The sequence below is a fragment of the Phyllobates terribilis genome, unplaced genomic scaffold, assembly GCF_046119375.1.
Source record: "Phyllobates terribilis strain yellow unplaced genomic scaffold, ASM4611937v1 Scaffold_314__1_contigs__length_2217976, whole genome shotgun sequence".
Lineage (NCBI taxonomy): Eukaryota > Metazoa > Chordata > Amphibia > Anura > Dendrobatidae > Phyllobates > Phyllobates terribilis.
Genome location: NW_027363074.1, coordinates 1,129,807 through 1,146,180, shown reverse-complemented (window position 1 = coordinate 1,146,180; position 16,374 = coordinate 1,129,807).

Genomic DNA, 16,374 nt, shown 5'->3' with positions numbered 1-16,374 from the left:
GACGGGCACATTCCCATGTAAAAACAAAAAATGCAAAACTTGTACCCACATATCACCATCAAATACAGTCTGTATACCTAACACAAATCAGGACTACAAAATCATGGATGTCTTTTCATGTACATCCTCCAGTGTGGTGACATGATACAATGTACAAGGTGTCCGGAAGGAGTTTATATTGGAGAAACGATGCAAAAACTGCAAACAAGAATGAATTTACACAGACACACAATTAAGAATGAACAGGACACACCTGTGGGAAAACATTTCTCTGGCCGGGGACACTGTATGAAAGATCTAAAAGTTTTAATACTAAAAGGTCACTTCAAGGGCAACAGAGAAAGAAAAATTTGGGAATTCAAATTGATAAGGATGTTCAATTCACTGACAACAGAACTAAATATAACACCTGGCTTTATGACTCACTACATGGACACAATTCACACCTCCAGATAATTAAACATTCCCAAGGCCTCTCATTTTGCAAAAAAAAAAAAAACAACTAATTTGCTCTCCCTAACTTATCTGTAGGAGACATCACAACTTACACCTCATGAACAAATGTCTTGTTGTAACATCTCTCAGATGCTGTGCCTTTTGTCTCATGAATTCATTTGTAATCTTGCCTGAAGAAGGAGCCTCTGTGCTCTGAAAGCTTGCATATATATATATATAATTTCTGGTTAGCCAATAAAGGTATCACTCCGAGAATACTTTTGTCATTTTTGGCATACAAGTATTTACATCGATTTTTCTGGCTATCACGGTGCCACAATATAACTTTGTATTGTACATCAAACAGTGTTAGAAAGTTCAGAAAATTCCATTTTGCAATGATTAAAGTTCCGTTGTGAATTTTAGCGTGACTGGACCGTTCTTACGGAAATGTTTCCTGCCTCCTTCACTTAGATTCAGATCATACAGATAGTCAGACACCGCATTATCTCTGATACTATGGCCGATACAGCGCACATATAGATTATACTATAGAGTCCAAAAGTTTTGCTTTTTTTTTTTTAAAATGTGATAACTTCTGTCTGGTTGTTGTGATGTAATTTCCCTGGTGAGGAATTGAAAGTGCATGAAGTTGTCATCATACAAGACCTTAATTGTAACCAAAATGCTTTTGAATATCATTCATATTCTCTGAAACAAGACCAAGAAAGGAAAAATTCTGCTGGGGTATGTAAACTTTTGAGCACAACTGTATCCTTGTTCATGGTAGCATTCATATTTCCATCAATTCTATGCCAAGGGCCAATGGCAGATGCAGAAAAGCAGCCCAAAACCATGAGATTGCCGCCACCATGTTTCACTGTATGCGTTTGGTACCTTACATCATTACGTTTTCCAACTCTGCAGTATATACAGTGCTGCCATCACTACCAAACAGATTGAACTTGGATTCAACCGACCCCAACACCTTAGACCAATCTGTCTCTTTCCGTTGGCTGTGTTCTTTGGCAAACACAAGTTGGACCTTCCGGTTCTTTGCAGAGATGAAAGGCTTCTTGACTGGAACTCGTGCATTCAGCCCTACTGCTTAGTCGTCGCGACTCACTTTGACCCCATATTCTTTGTTCATTTTGTGGACATCAGATACTGACTTTTTCTTTATAATGTGATCAACTCTGGAGGAAGTTCTCCTTGGTCGTCCACTTCTAGGTTTGTCGGCTGTTCCAGAACCTTCTTTTTCTTTCTTTAATATACCTGACACTTGACTCTGAGAACAGGTGAATTCCATAGCTGCCTCTTTATGGCTTTTCCCTGACTTCACTCCCAGAATAATAAGCTTCCTGACATCTGGTGATAAATTTGGCTTTGTCTCTGCCATGTTTTTAACCTTAAAACGCAAAAAAAAAAATGTAGGCAAAATTCGACTGCCCATAACAAAATATGCAAAACATTTGGCCCAGCAAATGTTGAAAACTAACACATAAAGGGATAAAACAATGTCCAACACAATTTTTGTCCTGATAGCTGACAATCATTTGCTTCCAGTTAACTAAAATCACCAGAAAAATGGCCTCACAACAACCAAACAGAAGCAATCACAATTTAAAAAAAAAATGCTAAACTTTTGGTGGCTACTGTATTCATACAGTCAGGTTTAGCTGAGCTGCCTTTATCATTTGGCACAAAGTACAGTATCACAACATTTAATGTGGCTGCAGGGAAACTAGGCTGTACTTTTGGAGATGCATATAAAAATATTTTTGGTTTTGTCACTCGGCCTCAAAAAATTTAGTTACATATCTGGTAAAAATCCCTGAGCTCTCCTGAACCCTGCTGCTTTTTTGCCGTTTTGCACTGCGTCGCTCCATTGCAGAGATACTCACATTTGTTGCTTTCGGAGTGCAGTATGTGAAATCTCTGCTTTGCAGTCCAACTTTGCATTTTTTCAGTCTTATTTGGGAGTGCGCACTTTCAGCCCTCCCTCCAAGACGCTGCCAATGATCACATGCTCGACTACTAGATCTTCTCCTGATCTGTGGAAGCAGAGAAGAAACAGCCCGTTGCACTACAAGCAGAGATTTCACATGCAGTGCTCCAAAAGACGCAAATGTGAATATCTCTGCAATGGAGCGACGCAGCGAAAAACGGAAAAGAGCTGCAGAATCAGGGGAGCTCAGGGACTTTTACAAGGTATTTAAGGAATCACCCTGTAAGAATTGAATTTTATCGTTCTGGGTCCAATTACTGGAAAGTGGATTGTATTATGTGTTGTGCACAGATATTACTCAGTATTGCAGGGTCTGATTTCTGCACACTGGGGTCAGGTGGCTTTAGTGGTCCTATCACTGTCTTATTACAGTTTTTGTGGAGCATTATATGGCAGCACACGCAGTTTGGTACATGTGATGGGTCTCCTAACCATTTTCCTTCTGTATTTTTTTACAGAGAAGGACGGGAAGGCTTTCCATCCAACCTACGAGGAGAAGCTGAGGCTGGTGGCTGTGTACAAACAAGTCCTCCTGGGACCGTACAACCCCGACACGTGCCCCGAAGTCGGCTTCTTCGATGTCCTGGGCAACGATAGGAGGTAACGAACGTCGTGTGGTTTGTTTCACTGTATCACATTCCTATAAAAAAGTAGCCACTTTGTAAATAGCCTAACGTTTTCTTACCGTTTTGTATACACAGCACTGATGCAGATCTGTGTGTCTCCATGGTTACAGACTACACTACATATGTAGTCTGATCCTGCCATTGTATATTTTTCACCACTAAAGTAGCCGTCAGTGACTGCAGGGTGAACCTCATTACCATGAGCATTTATGGGAGCTGTGTACGCAAAACGGCAACAGATTTTCCATCATGGGCATGCATCGATCTGATGTGTCCAAAAAAAAAATATAGGAATTGAAATGCAAAGTTTAATAGAAAACTGCAGACTGTTTCTTGCATAAAACTGAACGACGATGCGTTTCTAACCTCTTCATAGAAGCCTTTGCTCCCTCTGAGCGTCGTTCACACACTGTCGTCTTTCTCACAGGAAAGAATGGGCGGCCCTGGGCAACCTGAGCAAGCAGGAAGCCATGACGGAGTTTATCACCCTCCTGAACAGATGCTGCCACCTCTTCTCCACATACGTCACATCCCATAAAATAGAGAAAGAAGAGCAGGAGAGAAAAAGGTACTAATCCCTACAATCCGTACATCCGGCATCGGTGGGGCACGGTAACTGCTGGTTTCCTCCCGAAACAGCGCCACACGTGTCCACAGGCTGTGCCTGGTATTGCAGCTCAGTACTATTAAAGTGAGTGGGGCTGAGCGGCAAGGTGACGCACAACCTGCAGACAGGTACCTGAAAACAGCTCCAGCACTAATAGTTACTGGAGACGTTCTTAAAGGGACCGCTCTGCAGATTGTGCAGTGAACCCACCCCAACTCTACCAGAAGAGGCGCTGGTGATGCTGATAGATAGGAGATGGTTTGCAGCGGTTTTCTATGGATGCCGGACCTGGGTCCTGCAAATCTTTCTGCTCCAGTCTATAGCAGAGGTTAGCGGCAGTCGCTATCTCACAAGATAGATGATGATCGACATCTGGGTCACGTTTTTCCACACTTAAAGGGGTTGTCTGTTAGTTTAAAGGAGCTTTCTGTTTCCTGCAGGGATAACGTCACGTCACTCTATCAGATTGCTGCAGCCAATCACTGGCATGTACAGCATGAGACCGTAGAAACCAGTGATCGACTGCAGCAGTCACATGGATTATACAACATCATCGCTGCAGGAAAAAAAGTGATGGCCGCCAGAGTGTGAGCACGGGAGAAGCGAAGGAGTCATCAGGCGAGAAATATTTGTTTTTTATGGGTCAATTTTGTAAAATTTCCAACTGCCTTAAGTGGTATCAAATCCCTATCATATCACTAACTTAAAGCCGCAGCAGTTCTTAAACTTTGACTAAGTTTGATACATAGAATCCAACCTGCAGTGTAAAGCATGGGGGACAAAACAGCAGTATGAGACTGACAGGACATGAGGCATCTTTCAGGTTACCTCCTACTCCAGTACTAATTGCAGTATAGCTGGAGTCAGTGATTATGGATTTACGGAGCAGTCGGTATGTAAGACCGGAGGGATCATGGACCGGACTTCTGCTTTAAGTCCCAGGAAGTGAGAACGGTTGACGCTGCTGCAAAAATCATGTCCGACATAGTTCAGTGTAAAGCGTCATCTGCTGACTTTACTGGAGAGAAGAGAAGGAGCGGAGACGGCGGGAAGAGGAGGAGCGGCAGCGGCTGCTGCGAGAGGAGGAGAAGCGGAGGAAAGAAGAGGAGCAGAGGCTGCGGAGAGAGGAGGAAGAGAGGATGCGAGCGGAGGATGAACGGTTTAGAATGGAACAGCAGAAGTAAGTACTCCCATCGGAAGTCACTCATCTTTCTTAAAGGATATTTTTGGGTGGGTCACTCATTCAGGACCCTCGTAGTATGAGCCATAGTGCAAGGAGCAGTCTGTTGTATGCAATGCTGGTGACCGGTTGGAGGGTACATGCGCTGGGGTCACCAACAATGGGGTCCACGGAGCCCTGTCACATTCATTTTAATGGAAAATTACTAAAGCTCTGCCGGCCACAGGCAATGGCGGGTGCAGCAGTCATTAGGGCAGGATCGTGCATTTGTGTTTCAAATCTTAATTCTATTTTTTTTTTGCAGGCAGCAGATCATGGCCGCCCTGAACTCGCAGACAGCGGTGCAGTTTCAGCAGTACGCAGCGCAGCAGTACCCGGGGAACTTCGAGCAACAGCAGCTCCTGATCCGGCAGCTGCAGGAACAGCACTACCAGCAGTACATGCAGCAGCTGTACCAAGTGCAGCTCGCTCAGCAACAGGTAGACGCAGCGCACAGACCCCCGAGCCTCGCTGCTCTGAGCTGCATTTACCTGTCGGACCATGTTCCCACGTAGCATAAATGCTGCAGGGTTTGGTTTTTTTTGCAGAAAATCCCCTGTGTTTAAAACGGTGTTTCCCAAACTCCAGTCCTCACGGCCCCCATAGGTCATGTTTTCAGGATTTCCTTAGTATTTCCATCACCTGTGTAATACTATCAAGGCATCAGGAATTCTCTCACCTGTGTAATACGAAGGAGATCCTGAAACATGACCTGTGGGGGCCGTGAGGACTGGAGTTTTGGAAACACTGGTTTAAAAGTTTGAGGAAACTTCTTGTGCTTCCCGGAAAACTCCTGACCGCTGTGCATCTAAAGACGTTGCTGAAATTTGTGTTTTTTTGGTTTGTTTATTTTTTCCTGTGGAGCCGAAAAAATGCATAAAAAAATGCCCTCGCTTCTTGTACAGAATTAATAAAACCTTCAGATCTTCAACAATAAATGGGGTAAAAACAGCTGTAAAAATAAGATAATCAGAGTAGATTGCTATTGCGGGTTTTGATGTAGAAAATAAACCCTGCACTTTACGCTCCCTGGAACCTGAACTAATTAACTAATTGTTTTTAGTAAGAAAAAAATAAAAAAATTGCGCGGCTGAGTTTTGCTCTTGATGATGGCGGTGCGCTGAGTAGCTGGTTGATTAGATGCAGCGTTTATAAGTGGAAGACAGTGGGATTTGTGTGCAGCGTCTATTGGAGCCTGTGGTTGTCTGAAACGCTGCCTCATTAGAAGTTAAGCTTCTTTGTTCTTCCCCTCATGCTTTACACTGCAGTTTTGCTTTGCAGCATACAAGAAATGAAGAATGCTCATAAATGACGTGGTGTTACCCTCTCCTTACCCTCTCGGCCTTACAGAAACAGCAGGAGGCACTTTCGGCTGGAACCAGCTCCCCTGTCAGTTCTCCATCCAAGATGAACATGGGAAGCATCACCGGCTCCGGAGAAGCCCCCTCGGTCAATGGACAAACCCACCCACACATAGACAATGCTGAGAAAGAACTGGAGGCCGACCCCGCTGGAAGACCTGCTGGAGAACGCGCCTAAAGGTGCGTCCTATTGACCCCAGTGGGGTTGGGGTCTGTTGGGTGGACAAACAGACGATACCTGGACATTGGCTAATGGTTTATGTTTGCTCATTATTTTTCCACTTCCTTCTCTCTACAGAGTCCACGCCAGTCATTGCTGCCCCATCCATGTGGACAAGACCCCAAATTAAAGACTTCAAAGAGAAGATCCGGCAGGACGCGGATTCAGTCATCACCGTCGGAAGAGGAGAGGTGGTCACTGTCCGGGTCCCCACACACGAGGAGGGCTCCTATCTTTTCTGGGAGTTTGCCACAGATAACTTTGACATTGGTTTTGGGGTTTACTTTGAATGGACAGACTCCCCAAACACGGCTGTGAGCGTGCACGTCAGCGAGTCCAGCGAGGACGAGGACGAAGGTACTTTGTACAATTTTCATACTTCATTCCTGTACAATAAATACTGTAGCAGGTCTTCACTGCATCTCACCCCCTCTTCCTGAAGAGGTCGGGGGTCTCTCGAGAAGCAGCATCTTACCCCCTCGTTTTAAGGAGGTTGGGGCCTCTCGAGAAGCAGTGTCTTACCCCCTCGTCTTAAGGAGGTTGGGGCCTCTCAAGAAGCAGTGTCTCACCCCCTCGTCTTGAGGAGGTTGGGGCCTCTCGAGAAGCAGCGTCTCACCCCTTTGATTTGAGGAGGTTGGGGCCTCTTGAGAAGCAGCATCTCACCCCTTCGTCCTGAGGAGGTCGGGGGGTCTCTCTAGAAGCAGCATCTCACCCTTTCGTCCTGAGGAGTTAGGGGGTCTCACCCCCTCGCCCTGAAGAGTTCTGGGGGTCCTATTGAAGCAGCGTCTCACCCCCTCGTCCTGAGCAGGTTGGGGGCCTGTTGAGAAGCAGCGTCTCACCACCTCATCCGGACGAGGTAGGGGGCCTTTCGAGAAGCAGCGTCTCACCCCCTCATCCGGACGAGGTAGGGGGCCTTTCGAGAAGCAGCGTCTCACCCCCTCATCCGGACGAGGTCGGGGCCTCTTGAGAAGCAGCGTCCCACCCCCTTGTTCCGAGGAGGTCGGAGGCTTCTGGAGAAGCACCAACTGGTCATGGATGTTCACCTCTGCAGGAGATCAAAAACCAACAATGTGCTCTCTGGGGCGTTACTGTGGTCTCTCTTGCTTTCCGTAGGTTAAGATTGACCTATCAGACTGGCGGGATGGTTGAGTCGCTGCCTAATTTATCCTCTCCCCAATGCCAGTAGTGGAGGAGCTGTGCCTCTGCAGAGGGAAAACGGGCCGCATCTAGCGTCAGAGAGGCTCATTCACACTTTAAAGTAAAAAGCTTGCGAGCGTGCTCTCCTTGCCAAGGGAACCAGTCACCACTGATAGTTTGTAGAGGTGGCCGGTATCCTAGGCAACCAGCTGTAAACTATAGAATTAAGAATACCTCCATATTTGACAACAGAGATACTTTTTAATAAAGAGTGAAATGTAAAGTTCCTGGTGTTTACAAGCACTTTGCAATTTTACCCAGCGAAGATGGAGGAAAAACCGCACCAAAAACGGATCAGATCAGCATGAGTCGCCCTGTACTCTCTCTGCGGGATTTCTGTAAGACTGCTTGTTTCCGGATTATTCCCGGAAGACCCCTTTATGCTTCTGTTTTAGCTCCGCGCCCATGACTTGTCCCACTCTGATATCCTGGACTCACTCCTGACTTGTGTCTGTTCTTTACAGAGAATCCCAACAACGAAGAGAAAGCCGAAAAGAACGCCAACAAGCCTCAGCTGGAGGAGATTGTGCCGGTCTACAGGCGGGATTGTCACGAAGAGGTGGACGCCGGCAGCCACCAGTACCCCGGCCGGGGGCTCTACCTGCTCAAATTTGACAACTCTTATTCCTTGTGTCGTTCAAAATCTGTGTACTACAGAGTGTATTATACTAGATAAAGGAGGGGCCTGCGGTCAGGGGGAGGAGCCGGCAATCAGGGGGAGGGGCAAGTGATCATGGGGCGGGGCCTGCAATCAGGGGGAGGGGCCAGGGCAGTAAGTCGCTCACATGACCTGGATCCTTTTCGATAAGTGTCGCCTCCTCATCGCTCCTCGTGGCGGCCGACACTAATTCAGAGTGCTGTGATTTAACCCGTTCTTTGCCACTACGATTGGTGGACATGAAAGGGGTTAAACATAATTTGGCTGCGCCTGCACTTTTGTGTTTTGTGGTTTTTTTCGCACTTGTTTGGGATTTTTAATTCTATTCTATGTGCGCCCACTCGGGGGCATTTCATGATCTGTTCAGAAGATGAACGCGCATGAGAAGCGTCATGGAGGAGGGGGCACCTTTGTGTTGGGTACCAGGGTAGTGGGCGCCCCCTCAAGACTGGTGGAAGGGTAAAGGTCCCATGCGTTCCCCTCGGTCTGCCCTATTCTGTACCACGCGCAGGTAGCTCAGCGCCATCGCAAACACCAACGGTTTCTCCTCCACTATAGGTCAGGGCAAATCCGAAATGTGCTGTTGCCTCTCTGGTATCAGCCGTCTGTAGCGGGCAGGAGAGGGTAGTGGGGAAAGTTTCTTATCTCTTCTCTCATCAGTCTGATTTGTCTGATCTTGTACCATGTAAAATATGTAACAAATATGAGAAATGGTTTATAATAATAATAATCATATGGAATAATCTGTCCTGTGTGATCTGGTGGAAACACTGCACCTCCCCCAATGCCCCGCAGCAGAGCATGCGCTATGTGAGACCACCAGGGGTGGGCCGCAGGGCGGAGGGGGGGGTTCACGAAGCCTGAGAAGCTAGGAGGAATCTGGCAGACTTGCGATTGCTGCTCTGGAGGTGATAACAGCATTTCCTATAGATTTTACCTGTATGATGCTGCACTACGCCTTGTTGCCGTATAAGGGTAAGTCACAGGGCAACGGTCTCTGGTTGTTGTGAAACTACAACTCCCAGCATGCCCGGACAGCTCCTTGACTTTAGTCTGACTTGCACTAATACATTATGTAATTTCCGTTGTTTTCTATGAAGGCGTCGCTTTTCTATATCGCGTCCAATGAGCTGGATGAGGGCAGAATACGGCCGCCATACATTTACCATGGGAGATGGCTGATCGGCTCTGTGTATCGCTCAGTGCACCTATGTGGGAGCAGTCAGGGCGGCCATATTGCTCATCACTCAGCTTTCCCAGAAACTGAACGGAGGGATAGAATTTGCCCCTGCAAATGATACTATGAGCTGTAGGGATTAATGGCCAGACATTTAGATCCAGACTGTAGAGATTGTGGACGGTGGGGATCAGGCTGGTCACAGGACAGGGCCGTGCAGATGGTTTCCGCTCTGCATTGGGGGGCGCAGGTATCGTATACGGCTCCTATTATAAGGCGCTATACAGGGCGGGTGTTGGACTTTGCTGCCAGCAGCTGCACTTCTCCCTGCAGAAATGAGACCACCCATCCCCTTCAGCAGTGCAGTGATCAGAGCTATGGACGGGTGGGCTGTAACATTAGGGGCCCCTGGTACTCAACTTTCAGCCTGGAAGCAAGAAAAATCTCAGGTGCCAGTTTCTGATCATGTGGTTCAGTGTGATGTGAATGTTCAGGAATCTGCACCAATTTATTTACTATGTCTAAAGTCTGTCTTCTAATACAAGAATTAAGGTGCTGCCAGCAGCCACCACTAGAGGGCACCAGTGGTGTATGCACTGAGCTCTGCGCTGGCAGCAGCCTCCACTAGAGGGCACCTGTGGTGTATGCACTGAGCTCTGCGCTGCCAGCAGTCTCCACTAGAGGGCGCCTGTGGTGTATGCACTGAGATCTGCACTGCCAGCAGCCACCACTAGAGGGCACCTGTGGTATGTTGAATGCACTGAGCTCCATACCACCATCAGCCACCACTAGAGGGCACCTGTGCTGTTGTATGCACTGAGCTGTGCCTTTCCTGTGCTGTTGTATGGACAGAGCTCTGCGCTGCCAGCAGCCACCACTAGAGGGCGCCTGCGGTATGTTGTATGCACTGAACTCTGCGCTGGCTGCTGCCACCACTGGAGGGCACTTTCGTTATGTACTGAGCTCCATGCAGCCAGCGGTCACCATTAGAGGACGCCTGTTGTATGTACTGAGCTCCGCACTGCCTGCAGTAACCACTAGAGGATGCCTGTGGTGTATGCACTGAGCTCTGCGCTGCCAGCAGCCTCCACTAGAGGATGCCTGTGGTGAATGCCCTGAGATCTGCGCTGCCAGCAGCCACCACTAGAGGGCGCCTGTGGTGTATGCACTGAGATCTGCACTGCCAGCAGCCTCCACTAGAGGACGCCTGTGGTGTATGCACTGAGATCTGCGCTGCCAGCAGCCACCACTAGAGGGCGCCTGTGGTGTATGCACTGAGATCTGCGCTGCCAGCAGTCACCACTAGAGGGCGCCTGTGGTGTATGCACAGAGATCTGCGCTGCCAGCAGTCACCACTAGAGGGCGCCTGTGGTATGGTGTATGCACTGTGCTCTGCGCTGCCAGCAGCCACCACTAGAGGGAGCCTGTGGTGTATGCACAGAGATCTGCGCTGCCAGCAGTCACCACTAGAGGGCGCCTGTGGTATGGTGTATGCACTGTGCTCTGCGCTGCCAGCAGCCACCACTAGAGGGCGCCTGTGGTATGGTGTATGCACTGTGCTCTGCGCTGTCAGCAGCCACCACTAGAGGGCGCCTGTGGTGTATGCACTGAGCTCTGCGCTGCCAGCAGCCACCACTAGAGGGTGCCTGTGATGTGTTGTATGCACTGAGATCTGCGCTGTCAGCAGCCTCCACTAGAGGGCGCCTGTGGTGTATGCACTGAGATCTGCGCTGCCAGCAGCCTCCACTAGAGGGCGCCTGTGGTGTATGCACTGAGATCTGCGCTGCCAGCAGCCTCCACTAGAGGGCACCTGTGGTGTATGCACTGAGATCTGCGCTGTCAGCAGCCTCCACTAGAGGGTGCCTGTGGTGTATGCACTGAGATCTGCGCTGCCAGCAGCCTCCACTAGAGGGCGCCTGTGGTGTATGCGCTGAGCTCTGCATTGCCTGCGCTGTTGTATGGACAGAGCTCTGCGTTGCCAGCAGCCACCACTAGAGGGCACCTACGGTATGTTGTATGCACTGAACTCTGCGCTAGCTGCAGCCACCACTGGAGGGCACCTGCTGTATATAATGAGCTTCATGCTGCCTGCGGTCACCACTAGAGGGCGCCTGTGGTGTGTTGTATGCACTGAGCTCCCCCTAGTGGTGGCTGTGAGTAATCAGCATTTTAAAGTCTTATGTAAAAAGATAAAATAAATTAAAATTGTGTACAACTTGGAAAGGTGGACAGGTCACTAATGGGCTCCAATATTGAATTTGCCCTGAAAAATCAGCTATTCCCATCAATGAGCTCTCGCTGAGCAGCACATATGTGCTTAACCCCTTATTAGTCAATCATTCCTGAAAACCCCCCCATTACCCTGCAGTAACCCTAAATCCCCGTAGCCTTTGCAGGGCGTCCGTGTGTTATACCTGCACTGAATCTGCATTTCAGCCTCTCGTCCTTTGGGGCCTCAGGATCTTGACGAGTTCCCCTGAAGACCCCCAGATGCAGAATGTCCCCATGATGGAAGGTTTCCCAGCATATAGCATCCATCGCCCCTTGTCAGCGCTGCCTGCCGGGGCCGGACGTTAACCCTTTCTTTCCCCGTGAGCCCCCTCTCGTCTCGTTGCTGCCTTCCAGCTCTTCACCAATCAGCGAATCGTATTGGTGAGGACCGGGGAGCGCCGCTGCTTGTGCGGATACTTCCACTGCAAGAAGCCGAGAGATGAGCGACTGCTCGCAGCAGAAGTATCCCGACCCGCAGCGCCGCTCCCCGGTCCTCCCTTCACACCCTAGCCGCTGATGTCCCCACAGTATCCGCATGGTGTTACAAAGGTCCGGACATTTGTGTTAAAAATCGCTGATTGGTCGCTGGCGCTGCCCGCGACCAATCACCGATTTGGGCGCCAAATTTAAATATCGGCCGCGACCAATCACCGATCTTGGCTCCACATTTAAACACCGCTCTCGGCTTCTCGGAGTGGAAGTATCCGCACAGGCAGCGGCGCTCCCCGGTCCTCACTAATACGATTCCGCTCCCCGCTCCTCACCAATACGATTCGCTGATTGGTCGCGTGCGGAGAGCGCGACCAATCAGTGATGTTGGCGCTAAAGTTAAACACCACTGTGCTGATTGGTCGCCGACGCTGTGCGCGACCAATCACCGATTTGGGCGGCACATTTAAATAGCGTCCGCGACCAATCAGTACAGCGGTGTTTAAATGTGGAGCCAAGATCGGTGATTGGTCGCGGCCGATATTTAAATTTGGCGCCGAAATCGGTGATTGGTTGCGGGCAGCGCCAGCGACCAATCAGCGATTTTTAACACAAATGCTGACATCCATGCGGCTAGGGCGTGAAGGGAGGACCGGGGAGCGGCGCTGCGGGTCCAATTGGTCGCGGCCGCTATTTAAATGTGCCGCACAAATCGTTGATTGGTTGCGGACTTGGCCCGCGACCAAGCACTGATCTTGCGGCCAAAGTTAAACACTACTGTGCTGATTGGTCGCGGACTCTGCCCGCGACCAATCACGGATTTGGGCGCCAAATTTAAATATCGGCCGCGACCAATCACCGATCTTGGCTCCACATTTAAACACCGCTGTGCTGATTGGTCGCTGCCGATATTTAAATGTGGCTCCCAAACCGGTGAGTGGTCGCGGGCGGCGTCGCCGACCAATCAGCACAGCGGTGTTTAAATGTGGAGCCAAGATCAGTGATTGGTCGGGTCCGAAGACCGCGACCAATCATCGAATCTTCTTGGTGAGGACCGGGGAGCGCTGCTGCCTGTGCGGCTACTTACGCTGCGAGAACCCGGGACATAGTAGGCGCTGGCAGCAGAAGTATCCCGACCCGCAGCGCCGCTCCCCGGTCCTCCCTTCCGCATGGAGGTCAGTGGCACCGGCGGTCCTTCCGCTGCTACCAGCCGGGAGATGAGCGCCTTGCGCCGCTCATCTCCCGGCTGCATCTCCGTCCCGCAGATGGGTCCGGCGGTCGGGTTCCTTCTGCTGTTGCTGGCCGGGAGATGAGCGCCTCGCGGAGCTCATCTCCCGGCTGCATCGCCGCTCAGCTCCGTCCCCCAGATGAGCCGCTAACGGCCGCCATCTTTTTTCAGAAATCCCGCAGCGCTGATTGGCCGCTGCCGGACCAATGAGCGACGCGGGATTTCCTGGACAGACAGACAGACAGACAGACAGACAGATGGGATAAGACGATTATATATATAGATAATTTACCTTTCTCCTCATTAAAGATGGAATTAGCGGCTTTTTGATTTTCTTATGATGTAAAAACTGCGCCTGAGATGATTCATTACGGTGTAATACAATCACCCCACGAGGAGCTTTTACAATCTGTTATAGAGACCTGATGCTTAAAGGGGTTGTCTACTTTTATATACCCCCCCCCCCTATAAGGGGATGGGGGGCAGTGATGGCATTTAATGGGGGTTGGTCACGCTCCCTTTATTAGTACGACACCAGCTTGTCTGTTCTGCTTAAAAGCCTCTCTATATGCCCTATTACTTCCTATGGCTATCATGCAGAATATTTGTAACTTTTAGGTTGTTCTGTGCTATATTATTTTTTAATAGCATCAAAATTCCCCATGTAAATTATAAATTTCTTTCTGCTTTGCTCATAGCCACCACTAGAGGGTGCCACATGCATACAGATTTGTGTTCCTTATATAAACAGAATGCAAAGAACTCCCCCTAGTGTTGGCTGCAGGTACCTAGAATGTAACATCAATGACTTGGGTTGAGGAAATAAAACGTACAATTATGTACTAAATGGTAAAACAATGGGTAAAATAGTCGCTATAGACTTGCGTGTATGGGCGGAAGTTGAAGTCCACTTTAGTGACCAGTGGCCGGCAAATAAAATGATGGGATGCATTAAAAGAGGCCGAGCTGCTCCTGAGGAGAACGTCCTTCTGCCTTTATACAAGTCCCTATTGCGGCCACACAGGACTGGGGACAATTTTGGGCTCCAGTCTATAAGGAAGATATAGATGAACTAGAGCGGGTGCAGAACAACCAAGGTGATGAAGGGAATGAGGGACTGCAGAGGACGAGGGATCAGACTGGGGGTTATTCAGTTTGGAGAAAAGACGGCTGACGGGAAATCTCATTACAATGGAGAAATGGATGAGGGGACAGGACCCAGATTTTCTGATGATCTTTCTACACCTTGATCTGCAACAATGACAAGGTGGCGTCCTCTCCATCTTCTATATATATAATTCAGTCAGTCAGTCAGTCAGTCAAGGAAATCCCGCGTCGCTCATTGGTCCGGCAGCGGTCAATCAACGCCGCGGGATTTCTGAAAAAAGATGGCGGCAGTTAGCGGCTCATCTCCCGGCCGGCAACAGCAGAAGGAACCCGACCGCCGGACCCATCTGCGGGACGGAGATGCAGCCGGGAGATGAGCGGCGCGAGGCGCTCATCTCCCGGCCGGTAGCAGGGGAAGGACCGCCGGCGCCGCTGACCTCCATGCGGAAGGGAGGACCGGGGAGCGGCGCTGCGGGTCGGGATACTTCTGCTGCGAGCGCCCGCTATGTCCCGGGTTCTCGCAGCATAAGTAGCCGCACAGGCAGCGCTGCTCCCCGGTCCTCACCAAGACGATTCGATTATTGGTCGCGGTCTTCGGACCCGACCAATCACTGATCTTAGCGCAAAAGTTAAATACCGCTGTGCTGATTGGTCGCCGACGCTGCCCGCGACCAATCACCGATTTGGGCGCCACATTTAAATATCGGCCGCGACCAATCAGCACAGCGGTGTTTAAATGTGGAGCAAAGATCTGTGATTGGTCGCGACCGATATTTAAATTTGGTGCCCAAATCGGTGATTGGTCGCGGGCAGCGTCCGAGACCAATCAGCACAGTAGTGTTTCACTTTGGCCGCAAGATCAGTGATTGGTCGCGGGCCAAGTCCGCGACCAATCAACGATTTGTGCGGCACATTTAAATACCGGCCACGACCAATTGGATGTCAGCGCCGCTCCCCGGTCCTCCCTTCACGCCCTAGCCGCATGGATGTCAGCGGCGCTGCCTGTGCAGCTACTTCCGCTCCGAGAACCCGGGACATGAGCAGGCGCTCGGAGCAGAAGTATCCCGACCCGCAGCGCCGCTCCCCGGTCCTCCCTTCACACCCTAGCCGCTGATGTCCCCACAGTATCCGCATGGTGTTACAAAGGTCCGGACATTTGTGTTAAAAATCGCTGATTGATCGCTGGTGCTGCCCGCGACCAATCACCGATTTGGGCGCCAAATTTAAATATCGGCCGCGACCAATCACCGATCTTGGCTCCACATTTAAACACCGCTGTGCTGATTGGTCGCGGTCGATATTTGAATTTGGCACCCAAATCGGTGATTGGTCGCGGGCAGCGCCAGCGACCAATCAGCGATTTTTAACACAAATGTCCGGACCTTTGTAACACCATGCGGATACTGTGGAGACATCAGCGGCTAGGGTGTGAAGGGAGGACCGGGGAGCGGCGCTGCCGGTCGGGATATTTCTGCTGCGAGCGCCCGCTCATGTCCCGGGTTCTCGCAGTGGAAGTAGCCGCACAGGCAGCGGCGCTCCCCGGTCCTCACTAATACGATTCCGCTCCCCGCTCCTCACCAATACGATTCGCTGATTGGTCGCGTGCAGAGAGCGCGACCAATCAGTGATCTTGGCGCTAAAGTTAAACACCGCTGTGCTGATTGGATGCGGACGCCAGACGCGTCCAATCACCGAGATTGGCGCCAAATTTAAACAACGCTCTGCTGATTGGTTGCGGACTCCAGCTGCGACCAATCAGCGATTTTGGCGCCAAATTTAAACACCGCTCTGCTGATTGATCGCGGTCGCTGGCCGAGATCAATCAGCAGTA